At 40.5% G+C, this 14985-nt stretch overlaps 1 non-coding gene across 1 annotated transcript; it reads left to right on the forward strand.

Moving 5' to 3' along the window:
* The first annotated feature begins 14485 nt into the window (after nt 1-14485).
* LOC122022039 lies at nt 14486-14591 on the forward strand. The gene has a single exon (XR_006122788.1). It is a non-coding gene; the product is annotated as a small nucleolar RNA R71 (small nucleolar RNA).
* Nucleotides 14592-14985: the final 394 nt, after the last annotated feature.

A 14985-nucleotide genomic window follows, 5' to 3' on the forward strand; every position in this document is an offset into this window, starting at 1 on the left:
TCTCTTTTAAATCATGTTATCCACATAAGAAAAATTTATAAAAAATAAAAATCCTTTTATTTTAATTTGGGCCGGCTACACCAAGCTTGAACCCAAGCTAGGGCCGGCCACCTTGAAGCACCCATGAACCAAACTTTGGCCGACCCTAGCTTGGTCTCCAAGCTAGCTTGGTCGACCCCTATGGGATGGGTAATAAGGTGAGTATAGGTGGGTATAGTACTCTATAATTAAGAGGGTACGATAGGGACCGAGAGGAGGAATTGGTTTTAGTCTCCCGATAAAAATTAAGCATCCTGTGTTCGCCCCGAACACACAACTTAATTTTATCAATAATAATTCATTCCACTAGAGAACTATTATTGAACTACCGCACCAATCCCAAATTACATTTTGGGCTCCTTCTTATTATGAGTGTGTTAGTCTCCCTGTGTTTAAGATAACAAATGTCCACTAATTAAGTAAGTTACTGACAACTCATTTAATTAATATCTAGCTCCAAGAGTAATACTACTCAACTTCATCGTCATGTCGGACTAAGTTCACCTGCAGGGTTTAACATGACAATCCTTATGAGCTTCTCTTGGGGACATTCTCAACCTAGATCACTAGGACACAGTTTCCTTCTATAATCAACAACACACACTATAAGTGATATCATTTCCCAACTTATCGGGCTTATTGATTTATCGAACTAAATCTCACCCATTGATAAATTAAAGAAATAAATATCAAATATATGTGCTTGTTATTATATTGGGATTAAGAGCACACACTTCCATAATAACTGAGGTCTTTGTTCCTTTATAAAGTCAGTATAAAAGAAACGACCTCTAATGGTCCTACTCAATACACTCTAAGTGTACTAGTGTAATTATATAGTTAAGATAAACTAATATCTAATTACACTACGATCTTCCAATGGTTTGTTCCTTTCCATCTTGGTCGTGAGCTACTGTTTATAATTTATAAGGTACTGATAACATGATCTTCTGTGTGTGACACCACACACCATGTTATCTACAATATAAATTAATTGAACAACTACATTTATCATAAATGTAGACATTTGACCAATGCGATTCTTATTTCTAGATAAATGTTTATACCAAAAGCTAGGCTTTTAGTATACATTCTAACAGTACTGATACGAAAGAATGGGTCGCCCCAGTATCAAATAGTACAGTAGCTAAATGCTGAAAAATAACTACTTGACCTGTTACAACCGTGGAGGCACTAGTAGCTTCTTCTTTGGTGAGGGAGAACACTCTGGCGTTGTCAAAGGCTGGAGCTGGTGGAGCTTCCAACCTTCCCTGACTGATATGGGGTCCCTCTAATGCTGCTCCCATGTAGTGCAACTGTGCAGGCTGACCTCCATATTGCACTGGCTGTGGCTGAGGTGCTTTGATCTTGTTAGGACATTCTTTAGCCATGTGTCCTTCCTGACCGCAGGAATAACACCCAGTCTTGTCCAAAAGACAGACTCCTGGATGCATTCTCCCACATTTGGTACAGGGAGGAAACTTGGTCTGGTTGTTTGCTGGTCCTCCCTTCTGATTACCTCTTGAGTTCCACTGCTTTCTTTTATTACCCTTGCCTTTCCAGTTCTATTTATTTGACTGGGATTTCTAGTTCCCCGCTGACTTGTCCTCCATCTTCATTGGCTTGTGCTGCGCTCGTTGTGCTTTGATGTTGTTCAGGTAGTGCTCAGCAACTAATGCCCTACTGATCAGCTCTTCACCAGTCTGGGGCCGGTGAGCTCCACTACTCACATTCAGTGTTATCTGTGGTCTCAGCATTCTGAGCATCAGTCTGACTCGCTCCTTCTCTGTACTTACTAGCTCTGGGCAGAGACGAGCTAGTCTGTTGAACTTCTTGGCTGCTTCTTCCACTGACAAGTCACCCTGTTTGAACTCAATAAATTCCTCATAGTGCTTGTTGGTGATCTGTAGGTGGAAGAACTCTTCATAAAACTCTGACTGAAAATCAGCCCAGCTCATCTGATCGGTTGCTCTCTTGGTCTTTATCCTCTCCCACCACATACGAGCATCTCCTGACAGGCAGAAAGAGGCACACTTGACCTTCTCGACTTCTGGCAAGTCAAGAAGCTCCATTGTGCTCTCCAGTGTTTTAAACCAAGCATGGGCGTCCCAGGGCTCAGTCGTGCCTGAGAAGCTCTCTGGTTTCAGTTTCAGCCACTGTATAAGGTAAGTTTCTGGTCTCTGAGGTGCTGTGGCGGCTCCCAGGGCAGCTGGTGAGACCTCGTTTACCACTGGAGTCTCTGCAGTGATAGCTGGAGGAGGGGGAGGAACTGATTGCTGGTTTGCCATCAGATTGGCAATCACTTGTTGCTGCTCTGCTACTTGTCTCTGGAGTTGAGCAACAACTTCAAAATGATTGGGCTCTGGGCACTTCGTTCTCCTGAGCTGGTTCTTCAGTATGGGCGGTACGGGGACGCCCTCTTCTTGCCATCTAATTATGCAAAAGAAAAGGCTTGATAGCTTCTCTAACCCTTCTAATCATGCATATATATGAAAGAAAAGGGAAACAAAATCTTCTATCTTACTTAAGCACTCAAAAATAAGTACTCTATACTGCAGTTAATAATAAGGAATAAACTAATTACAAGTGCAGAATAAACTCAACTACAATCCCAATTGCATAATAACATTAAAAGAGAACTAAACAGAAAAGTCTTGGCAATTTGCCAGCTCATTCTGGATCTCTCCATAGTCCAGTCATCACACACCTTCATCACCACCACCTTGTCGCCTTCCTTTCATATTTTAGCTTTTCCGTTATCTGCAGTAGGAGGAAAAATAAAACTATAAGCGAAACGCTTAATAAGTACTAATCTATCTCACAAAAACTCTAAGTGCATAAAAATAATACAACAATACTAAAACTGAAATGCTACAAGAAAAGATACATGTACTCATGGTATACAGGAATAAAACTGAATACTAAACATGCTCACTAACTAATAGGAAAATAATGAAACTAATGTTGTATGCTTAGAATTAACAGAACTAAGCTTCTGTTGATTCTAAACATAGATTATACTTGTTTCATTTACTTATAACTTCCTATTTGAAATTAATCTTTTAATTTCACTTTTTCTTTCTTCTTCTTTCTCTTTTCTTTTCTTTGGGCCCAGGCTTAGTACCATCTTTTGCGCGCTCTCTAATAGAGACTGAGGTAGCGAGCCTCTAGTCCTATGAGGTAAAGACCTTGGTCTTACCAGGGCCAAGACCTTGGAATTGGTCACCTGAATTTGTTTAACGACAACCTTGGAAGTCGGGTACTAGCCTCTTACTTTAAATGATCTACTGGTTAGCTCTTCTTAATTAGACCTTGGTCTTTTTCTTACTTATAGCTGCTTATTACAGCAAAGAAGGTCCAAACTAAATGCTATGTGCATATATGTATATGCTAAAATCTGTTCATGCACATTTTAAAGAAAAAGAAATAAAAATCAGCATACTACTACATGCTATAATCAGTTCATGCACATCCTAAAGCAAAGGGAACAAAAATCAGCATACTACTACATGCTATAATCTATTCGTGCATACCCTAAAGCAAAGAGAAGCAAAAATCAGCATACTACTACATGCTATAATCCTTAACATAATTGGATTATCTGCCCATGTATATCCATATAAACTAAATTTGTAATGTTATTAAACAGAAAGAAAGCTACACTATGTACTTGGATTGAGGGTTGTTCGTGCCCAACTAATAACCAGTGAAATTTAGGAAACCTGCATGCATATCTAATAGCAAAAATGGAAGCTACTGGTGTTCAGCTAACAGAAACCGAAGGCTGCACATGCCCAACTGGTAGCAATGGAAAAAAACTAAAGCTGCTTATTCCTTTGTTGGTTATCTCCAAATGATGCAATTTATACACGGTTGACTTTATTATGCATGGTAAGTTTGTTAAGATTTTTTTTCTTATTTCAGGTGATTTTGGTAATGAGAATGTTGCACTTGTTAGAAGCATTTCAAACCTAAAATTGCCAAAAGCAGTGATTCTTGGAAACCATGATAGTTGGACGACCCAAACATTTTCAGAGAAGTAAACTCTCATGGTTTTAAAATTAGTAGTCTTTATAGTGCATTTTAATTGATTGATGAAGGGCTTCTGCACTAATTATGTCATTACTTGACCTTCAGGAAGACTAATCGAGTCTGTCTTCAGTTGGAATGGTAATTTGCTGATCTATGGAATCATAATCCTACTTTCTTAAATTTTTTTTTACACATCATGTGCATTATATTTGCAGTTGATGTAGGGCTTCCAAAAATAGATATTTACTGGTTGTTTTGCTAATGTTCCTATAATGTGCTGTCAAGGTCAAATAGGATGCACTAAAATCTGTTTAAACTTGAAACCTATACAAAACTTATTCGAAAAATCTGCTAGCTTCCATACAATCCGAACGTGCTCATCAAGTCACATGCTAACCGAACCTAGGGTTCACGGTGAGGAAACTAGTCTAGGGTTCATGTGTGCTTCGGAACAAGGAGAAAAAACAGAGAGATTCGGAGCTATCCTACCACAGGTGAGTAGTACTTACCCCTTGTTTGCTTGGACTTACAACCGAGAGGAGGAAGGAGGTCTAGGGTTTGGGTGAAGCTTCAAACCTCGAGATTTCAACCCTTTCTCGTGCCCACGAGCTCTCTTCAACGAGGGGACCTCGAATTTGTGAAGACTGGTCGGAAAAAAGGCCTTCGCCGGTGCCGAAGAACAAAGCCCTAGCTTTGCTGTGGTTCCGCCCGAGAGAAGATCACCGTCGCGTGCGTGAGGGAGGAGGAGAAGTTTCGGGATTTCAGTTCGGGAAAAACTTAAGCCTTCTTTTAAATCTAGGGTTTTCCATTATAACTATACCTTAAATCTATTTCTCCTCATACTTGGTTAACAAAACCCACATAGCTCAGCTGGTTGGCTGCGCCCGGTTAGGTCGGGTTCGACTCGAGGTCATGGGTTCGAGTCTCACCTTCAAAGGTTTTTTGTTAAAACTTCTTTCTTTTTGTAAACATACTAAACGACCTCCAAAAATTACGTAAAAATACTGTAAAAATTCCTAAAAATCTCTAGAATATTTTAAAAGTATTTCCAAATATTTTTATAGACTTTTAGAACTTGAAATAGAGAATATTGGGTCGTTACAATCCCCCATACCTTATAAAAAGTTCGTTCTCGAACTTAGAATAGCTCTGGATATTTCTGTCTCATACTGTTCTCCCGCTCCCAAGTGACTTCCTCGTACTTCTGGTTCTGCCAGATAACCTTCACTAGTGACACTTTTTTATTTCTTAGTCTCTTGACTGCTCTCTCCACTATCTGTGTAGGTTTGGTCTCATAACTAAGATCCTCTTGGATCTGCACTGACTGAGGCTGAATCACTTGGCTCGGGTCGTGGAGACACTTCTTTAGCATGGAGACATGAAATACATTGTGTATTGCTGACATGTCTTGTGGTAAGTCCAGCTTGTAAGCTACTTTCCTAATCCTCTCTATGATCAGGTAAGGTCCTACATAACGAGGACTTAATTTGCCCTTCTTGCCAAATCTCATCACTCCCTTCATAGGAGCAACCTTGAGGAAGACAGACTCTCCTACTTGGAATTCCAATGGCCTACGGCGTGTGTCAGCATAACTCTTCTATCTGCTCTGGGCAGTCTCAATTCTCTGTCTGATTTTCTGGATCGCCTTAGTAGTCTCATCTATCAGCTCTGTCTGAATGCCCAGCTCTACCTCCATTTCTTTTCTCTCGCCTGCTTCTTACCAGCAAATGGGTGATCTGCACTTCCTGTCATACAGTGCCTCATATAGTGTCATCTTGATGGTCGCCTGATAACTATTGTTGTAGGCAAACTCAGCTAAGCATAGATAGTTGCACCAACTTCCCTTGAAATCCAGTGTACAAGTCCTGAGCATATCTTCTAAGATCTGATTTACTCGCTCTGTCTATCCATCAGTTTGAGGATGGAAGGCTGTGCTGAACTTGAGTTTGGTGCCTAGTGCAGTCTGAACACACTCCCAAAAGTGTGAGGTGAAGCGCCCATCTCTATCAGAAACGATAGATTTAGGAACTCCATGAAGTCTGATCACCTCCTTAACGTATAGTTGTGTCAACTGCTCTATGGAGTGAGACATCTTGATGGCTAGGAAATGGGCAGACTTAGTCAATCTGTCCACTACTACCCATATTGCGCTATATCCATTTGTAGTTCTTGGAAGACCTGTTATGAAGTCCATGGATATGTCTTCCCACTTCCACTCTGGTATTGGGAGAGGCTGAAGAACTCCTCCTGGTCTCTGGTGTTCTGCTTTGACTCTCTGGCATGTCAGGCAGGTACTGACATATTTAGCAACGTCTCTTTTGAGTCCGAACCACCAGAACCTTTGTTTCACATCTTGGTACATCTTGGTAGAACCAGGATGCATGGAGTATGGTGTGCTATGAGCTTCTTCTAAAATCTTCTTTCTCAGTTCTTCACCATTGGGCACACAAATGCGACTTCCCTGATAAAGAATCTCGCTATCTATTACTCGAAACTCTGATTTATCTTCTTTCTGTATCCCTTGCTTGATCTTCTGAATGTCTGGATCTTCACCTTGCTTTCTCTGTATGTTCTCAAGCAAGGTAGACTCTAAGGTCAATGCGGAGAGCTGCCCATAAATAATTTCAAGTCCAAAATCTGACAACTCCTTCTGCAGTGGCAGGGCTAATGATGACAGAGACATCAGGGATGCACTGGACTTTCTGCTTAGTGCATCTACCACTTTGTTAGCTTTACCTGGGTGGTAGAGGATTTCACAGTCATAATCTTTGACCAACTCTAGCCACCTACGCTGTCTCATGTTTAAGTCCTTCTGAGTGAAGAAGTACTTAATACTGATGATCTGTGAAAATTCTGCACTGAACGCCATACAAATAATGTCGCCAGAGTTTCAGTGCAAAGACCACAGCTGCCAGCTCAAGATCGTGAGTGGGATAGTTCTTCTCGTAGTCTTTGAGTTGTCTGGAAGCATAAGCTATAACTTTTCCTTCTTGCATGAGTACAACTCCTAAGCCCATCTTGGAAGCATCACTGTAGATGTCAAAACTCTTGTCACTCTCTGGAACAGTCAGAATAGGAGCACTGGTCAGTCTCTTCTTCAACTCTTGAAAACTCTGCTCACATTTATCTGACCATTCAAACCTCTTGTTCTTTCTGGTGAGAGCTGTTAGTGGAGAGGTTATCTTGGAAAAGTCCTCCATGAATTTCCTGTAGTACCCAGCTAAACCAAGGAAGCTTCTGATCTCCCTGGCATTCTTGGGTCTACTCCAGTTGTTGACCGCTTCTATTTTGGCTGGATCCACCTGAATACCTTCTTTAGAAATTATGTGACCTAGAAATGCCACCTGATCTAACCAGAACTCGTACTTTGAGAATTTAGCGTAAAGCTGCTTTTGCTGAAGAGTCTGCAGTACTATCCTCAAGTGCGTGTCATGCTCCTCTGGAGTCCTTGAATAGACCAAAATGTCGTCGATGAATATGATGAAAAATTTGTCAAGGTATTCTCTGAACACTCTGTTCATTAAGTCCATGAAGACCGCTGGTGCATTAGTCAAACCAAAAGGCATGACTACAAACTCGTAGTGTCCGTATATGGTTCTGAAAGCTGTTCTGGGTATGTCTCTTTCTTTCACCTTCAGCTGATGGTACCCAGAGCGCAGGTCTATCTTCGAGAATACTGTTGCCCCTCTTAACTGATCAAATAAGTCGTCGATCCTGGGAAGGGGATACTTGTTCTTGATCGTCACTTGATTCAGAGCTCTGTAATCTATGCACATCCTCATAGATCCATCTTTCTTCTTGACAAACAACATAGGAGCTCCCCAAGGTGAGTGACTAGGGCGAATGAAGCCTTTGTCAAGTAACTCCTGTAGCTGTTCTTGTAACTCTTTCAGCTCTGTTGGAGACATGCGATATGGAGCTTTTGAAATTAGACCGGTACAAGGAACCAATTCAATCTCAAACTCCACTTCTCTGTTGGGAGGTAGTCTAGGTAGCTCTTCTGGAAATACTTCTGGATACTCGCATACTACCCGGACGTCCTCCTGCTTGAGTCCTTTCTGTTCTTCTGCATTCACTATGTATCCAAGGAAACCAGCACACCCTTTAGCTAACATCTGGTGAGCTGCTAGGGAGGAGAGAAGTTTCTGGGTCTCATTCCTTGGCATGCCCGTGAATTCAAAAGGTGGTTCACCCTCTGGACTGAAGATTACTCTCCTTCTGTGGCAGTCCACTGAAGCACTGTACTTGCCGAGGAAATCCATACCCAATATGATATCGAAATCTTGCATGGCGAGGACTACCAGGTCGACATACAGCTCTCGGTCTGCAACTCGGACTGGCATGGCCCGAAGCCACTGATTGGATTCCATGACTTCCCCAGAAGGTAGGGTCGTCAGAAACTTAGAGTTCATACTTTCTGTAGGCACCTGTAATCTGCTGGCAAAGGGTACTGATATGAAAGAATGGGTTGCCCCAATATCTAATAGTACAGTAGCTAAATGCTGAAAAATAACTTCTTGACCTGTTACAACCGTGGAGGCACTAGCAGCTTCTTCTTTGGTGAGGGAGAACACTCTGGCGCTATCAAATGCTGGAACTGGTGGAGCTTCCAACCTTCCCTGACTGATATGGGGTCCCTCTAATGCTGCTCCCATGTAGTGCAACTGTGCAGGCTGACCTCCATATTGCACTGGCTGTGGCTGAGGTGCTTTGAGCTTGTTAGGACATTCTTTAGCCATGTGTCCTTCCTGACCGCAGGAATAACACCCAGTCTTTCCCAAAAGACAGGCTCCTGGATGTATTCTCCCACATTTGGTACAGGGAGGAAACTTGGTCTGCTTGTTTGCTGGTCCTCCCTTCTGATTACCTCCTGAGTTCCACTGCTTTCTTTTATTACCCTTGCCTTTCCAGTTCTGTTTACTTGACTGGGATTTCTGGTTCCCCGCTGACTTGTCCTCCATCTTCATTGTCTTGTGCTGTGCTCGTTGTGCTTTGATATTGTTCAGGTAGTGCTCAGCAACTAATGCCCTACTGATAAGCTCTTCACCAGTCTAGGGCCGGTGAGCTCCACTGCTCACCGGCCCCAGACTAGTAAGTAGAGTAATAGATAGGTAACGATCACCCTTAGAGAATAGTAGTAAGAAGGGTGGGTTGTTACATCTGTGTCCTAGTAATCTAGGTTGAGAATGTCCCCAAGAGGAGCTCATAAGGATTGCCATGTTAAACCTTGCAGGTGGACCTAGTCCGACATGACAATAAAGCTGAGTGGTACTACTCTTGGATCTAGATATTAATTAAGTGAGTTGTCAATAACTTACTTAATTAGTGGACATTCGTAATCTTAAACACAGAGAGACTAACACACTCATGATAAAAAGGAGCTCATAATATAATTTGGGATTGGTGCGGTAGTGCGGTAATAACTCTCTAGTGGAATGAGTTATTATCGATGAACTTGAGTTGTGTGTTCGGGGCGAACACGGGATACTCAAGCTCATCGGAAGGCCAAAACCAATTTCTCCTCTAGGTCCCTGTCGTAGCCTCATTATAGCCTCATGTCCATCCAAATGTAAGGCTCTTCTTGGTGTCCAAGAAGGGGGCCGGACCATTGCTTGGTCACGGACCATTTCTTGGTGACCAAGCAATGGCCGGCCACATCCTCTTGTAGGGGCCGACCCTATAGCTTGGTGACCAAGCTTGTAGTGGCCGGCCACAATAATTCAAAAAGGGAAGGTTGTTTTGAATTTTTTAAATCTTCTCTTTGTAGAAAACTATAAGTTTTAAAGGGAGATTTTAATTTTTAAAACTTTCCTTATTTGAATTATGCCACATGTTTTAATAGAGAGTTTAAAAGATTTTAAAACTTTCCTTTTTTAACCATCCTCATGGTTTAAGAAAAAAAGGGAAAAGAAGTTTTAAAATTTAAATTTTCTATCACCATGTTAAAAAAGGAAATTTTATAAGAGAGTTTTTAAATTTAAAACATGGTTTTAATTTTTAGAAACTTTCCTTTTTTAACTCCTACTTTAGGAAAAAGAGCTTGTAAAATTTTATAAGAGTTTTTCTCTTGTAAACTTTTTTAAAAATTATTATTCCTTTCCTAAAACATGGTGGCTGGCCACCTTGCTTGGTGCCCAAGCAAGGGGTCGACCAAGTTTAATCATAAACCAAATAGAATTGATCTCAACCATTGATTGATGATTGATTCAATCAAGAGGAAAGAAAAGGAAAAATAAAAAGGAAAAACTCTTGGATGATTTTATTTTTTGTAAAAGGTTTTTCCTTATTTGCCTTGGGTAAGTAATATAAAAGAAGGGGTGAGGGGGCTTCATGAGACACAACTCTTATTCTTTTGCTTGGGTGATCTCTTGGTGTGGCCGGCCCTCTCCCTTCTTCCTCTCCCTTTGCTCTCTTCTCCTTGGTGGTGGTGGTGGCCGGATTTTAGAAGAAGAAGGAGGAAGCTTTTGGGTGGTGTTCATCTTGGAGGATCGTCGCCCACACGACGTCCAAGGCGAGGTGAGGAATACGGCAGAAGATCTCGAGGTCATTAGTTTACAAAGAGAAGGTATAACTAGTATTTTTCTTCCGCATCATGCTAGTTATTTTCCTTTGTATGAATTCTAAATACAAGAGACAATTAGATCTAGTTTAATCAAATTTATTTTTCGATTTTGTGTTTTCTTCTTTTTTGAATTTGTGATTCAATTGTTCTTTTCGGTTAACCTAGAGTTATTTAAGGAAATAAATATTAGCTTTCCTTAAAAGGCTTTGCCTAGGCGGTGGTGGTTGCTCCCATATCCAAGAAGGTCATGTGCCTTCGCCATGCAATCCTGGAAGCCAATTTTGGAAATTAATATTTATGAAATTAATAATCTAGGTAGATTTGAATCAATAGTGTTATGTTCCACTTGCGATTCAAATCTAAACCATTAAGAATAGATAAGTTAAGTTTGGAATCAATGATGTTAAGTTCCGTCTGCGATTCCTAATTTAACTTCTAAAGAACACAATAGGTTATTTAAGGAAAGGTTCAACACTTGTACAAAAATTTTTGTACAGTGGAACCGGTACGTTTTCCTAGGTTTAACCAACAGAAGGGTCATAGGGTTCACTTAAGCTAGTGATTGAACTCCAAAAGGCATTGCTATTGAAACTATAGTCAAACTTACAACATCCCCCAATAGATAGGCCAAAAAATTATTAAAGTCACTAAGAGTCCACTAAAATTCTTGGTTCATAAACTTAAAACTAATTTTACCAATATAATCTTTATCAGTAGAAAAGTGGATCTCTATTGAGTTGAAAAACTCGAGGGTAAGCTAGGGACATGTTGGATAATATGAATACATCATATCGTTCTAGTCAAAGACACTAATTAACCAATCTATATCCTCCTTAATTCCTAAGACTTCTATGGTAATAGGGTCCAAGTATCTAGTGCAAACAAGTTTTTAGGTAATGAGAGAATCAAATCCAGATTTTTGCTCATTGTTCCTAAAAATAATGTCATATTCATTGTCGTTACCTTTGTCGCGTGAAATTTGTTTGCCTTTCCCTTTGTAAGTAGCCTTTCCTTTTCCTTTGTCCTTCCCTAAATCATTTCCTCCGCTAGATCCCCCACCTCTATGTCAAATCATTTTTAAAAGGTTATACATAATTGAAAGACAAGTAAGGGAGAGTGATTATTGAAGAAGGAAAGGAGTATTCTTAAAGAGAAGTGGAGAGATCTTGAGGTGGAGGGGAGATGATCTTGGAGGAGAGGAAAGCTTGAGAGAGAAGAAGGAGGAGAGAGCTCCTAGATCTAGATCTAGGTCTTAAGAAAAGAGATATGAGAATCTCGGAGGAGAAATTTTGAGATGGGGATCAAGAGGAAGAAGATGATTGCTAACTTTTGCTTAGGCTTGAGGAGAGAAGAAAGTTGTAGTACGAAAAGGGAAGAAAGAATTGAAGAAGAGGAAAGAGGGAGGGGGGGGGGGGGGTAGCAGTGGACACGACCACACCCATGACCGTGCCTTATAGACATGGTCGAGTCATGTTAGGCTCGGCTAGTTTAGCATAGCTATGTTGAAATGGCACAGCCGTGTCGTGCTTTAGTTTTTTATTTTAAGCATAGCTTAGACACAACCATGTCAATTGACACGGCCGCAACTTGAATGCATATTACCAGAATCACACGGCCGTGTCATTTGACACAACCTCACCTTGAATACCCTTAGCCGAATTAACACGGTTGTGTCAAATGACACGACCATGGCCTAATTCCCCTCTGCCAACTTCACACGGCCGGGGTTTGTTCTCCTCTAGAGGGTAGACACAGTTATATCTATGGGGCACGGTCGGTTCTTGAGGCATGTGTGTTGTTCAACTTCTCCATGACCTTCCTCCTTTCCGTCTTTGTCGGTGCCTCCACACCCATGGGAGGATTATGACCAGCTTGTGGAAGGAGCGATAGAACTGAAAATAAAATTAAAATTACATTAAATAAACTGATAATGAAAGAAAACGCAAGCAAATGAAAAATAAATCCTTAGATTGTCTCTCAAGCAACGCTTGTTTAGGTCTTTAGCTCGACCTAATCTCAAATTAAGTCAGAGTTACATCCATGGAGGGATGACTTTTCCCTCTAAGGTTTGTACTTCTTGTTCTTCCTTTATTCTTTCTCTTGTTGGATAGATGTATTTTCGTTTTTAATTAGGGACCTCCACTCTTTATTTGCTGGACTAAAGATGACATCTGACGATCGCCCATGAGGATGGAAATTTCATTCCTCTGCTTGGTATGCATCTACCCTGCTACAATCTCTTAGAAGAAGAGAGACATGGTTAGGAGATTTAGATAAGTCAAATTCTAACCTTTCCTCACCTATCACCAGAGATAGTTTATGATTTTTGACATCAATGATAGCTCCTGTAGTGACGAGGAATGGTCTTCCCAAAAATATTAGGATCTTAGGATCCTCTTCCATGTCTAACACCACAAAATCAGTGGGTATGATACAACCATCCACCTCTGTTGGTACATCTTCTATGATACTCATAGATACCTACATGAATGATCCGCTAGCTATAGTGTCATGGTAGTTATTTTAAATTTTTTGAGACATAATTTGTTACAAATTGAATAAGGAATGTGGCTAACACTTGTCCGAAATTACAAAAAGCATTCTTAATATTGGTGATCCCTATCTTGCAAGGGATAGAAAAGTTTCTCGAATCTTGGAGCTTCAGGGGTATTATGTTCAAAAATAATGTGCTACACTCCTCGGTTAGTGTCACGGTCTAGTAGCCTTCTTCCTTCCTTCTAGTTGATATAATCTCTTTTAGAAATTTAGCATAGTTTGGTATTTGATGTAATGCATCAATCAATGGGACTTTGATGCAAAGTTTTTTGATTTTCTCTATGAATTTACCAAATTCTTCGTCTTTTTTGGTGATGGCTAGTCTTCAAGGAAAAGGAATTATTTGACTTTGAGTTACTGGTAGGTGAAGCTCTTCAACCTTCTCAGTGTTCTCCTCCCCATCTTGTGTGCCACTTAAATGAGATGAGGAAGGAGAGGGCTCTCCAAAAGTGTTAATTCCTTCAATGGGAGCAGTCACTTGGGGATTTCCCAAGGTCGTCCGCTTTGAAACTCAATTCTATTGCAGTGCGGAACAAGATTTACATATGATTTCCTTAGAAAAACTCTTGGCACTCTTGAGGATGATGAAGTTATCTATGATATTTGGCTATCAAGGATCTTCTGGTGTTTTTCAAAAATTTTCATCCTTTGTGTGAGTTGCTTGATGTCATTTTTCATCTCTAATCATGTCGCATGAACTTCCTCAAGTAACTTTTCAAATTGGGGTTGTTGATAGCTTTGTTGTTTTCTTGGATGGTAACTCTGCCTTTGACCCATAAGTTGCCCCTAGTCTTAATTATTTTTGTAGGAGAAATTCGTGTAATTCCTCTAGCCCTGATTATATGTGTTTGGAGTATAGGTTGTTTTGCCTTAGTTTGAAACTAGCTATAGCATCACATTGCTCAAATTGTTCGAGTTGAGAAGAGATGACCCCAAGTGGACAAGCTTCTTGCGCATGTTCCGTACTTCCACATGAATCACATACTCCTACTATGGCATTTACCATACCGGTCCCCATTGATTCAAGCTTCTTTGTTAAGGCATCTATTTTTGCCAACATTAGTGTTACCGTATCAACATCAAATTTTCTTTATGCCTTCATTGGGTTTCTTGGGAAGGAGCTTCCGCTTCACTCTAATTCCTACTGGTGGTGGTTAAGGGCTACACTTTCAATGTTTTTTTTCGGCTTCATCTAAACTTTTATTCATTAGTGCCCATCCAACAGCAGAATCTAGAGACACTTTAGAATGATAGTTGATGTCATTATAAAACGTGTGAAGAACTAACCATTTTTTCAAATCATGGTGTGGGCACAATCTGAGCATATTTTTGAATCTATCCCAAGCTTCATATAAAGATTCTGTATTAACCTGTCTGAAGCTGGCAATCAAATTCTGCATATGTGATGTTTTGCTTGGTGGATAGAACTTATCAAGGATAGTTGCTCACATTACTCCCATGATAAAATACCGTTAGCTGGCATAAAAGTGAGCCATAATTTGTCTCTATCCCTAAAAAAGAAACCAAATAACATTAATCTCACTTCCTCTGCTGGGACTCCATTTATCTTCATGGTCCCGCATATCTCATGGAAAACCTCCAGGTGCTGGTTGGGATCTTCATGTGGTTCACCCCCAAATTGATATTGTTGCACCATTGTAATTACCATAGGTTTTATCTCAAAATTATTTGCTTCAATGGCTGGTCTGGTGATGCTAGACTGAAGACCATGAGCATAAGGTACTACGTACGTAATCTTTGAGAGGTTTGTTTGCCATTTGAGATGTTGCTTGTTC

This window comes from Zingiber officinale, chromosome 9A (genome assembly GCF_018446385.1).
Source record: "Zingiber officinale cultivar Zhangliang chromosome 9A, Zo_v1.1, whole genome shotgun sequence".
NCBI classification, from domain to species: domain Eukaryota; kingdom Viridiplantae; phylum Streptophyta; class Magnoliopsida; order Zingiberales; family Zingiberaceae; genus Zingiber; species Zingiber officinale.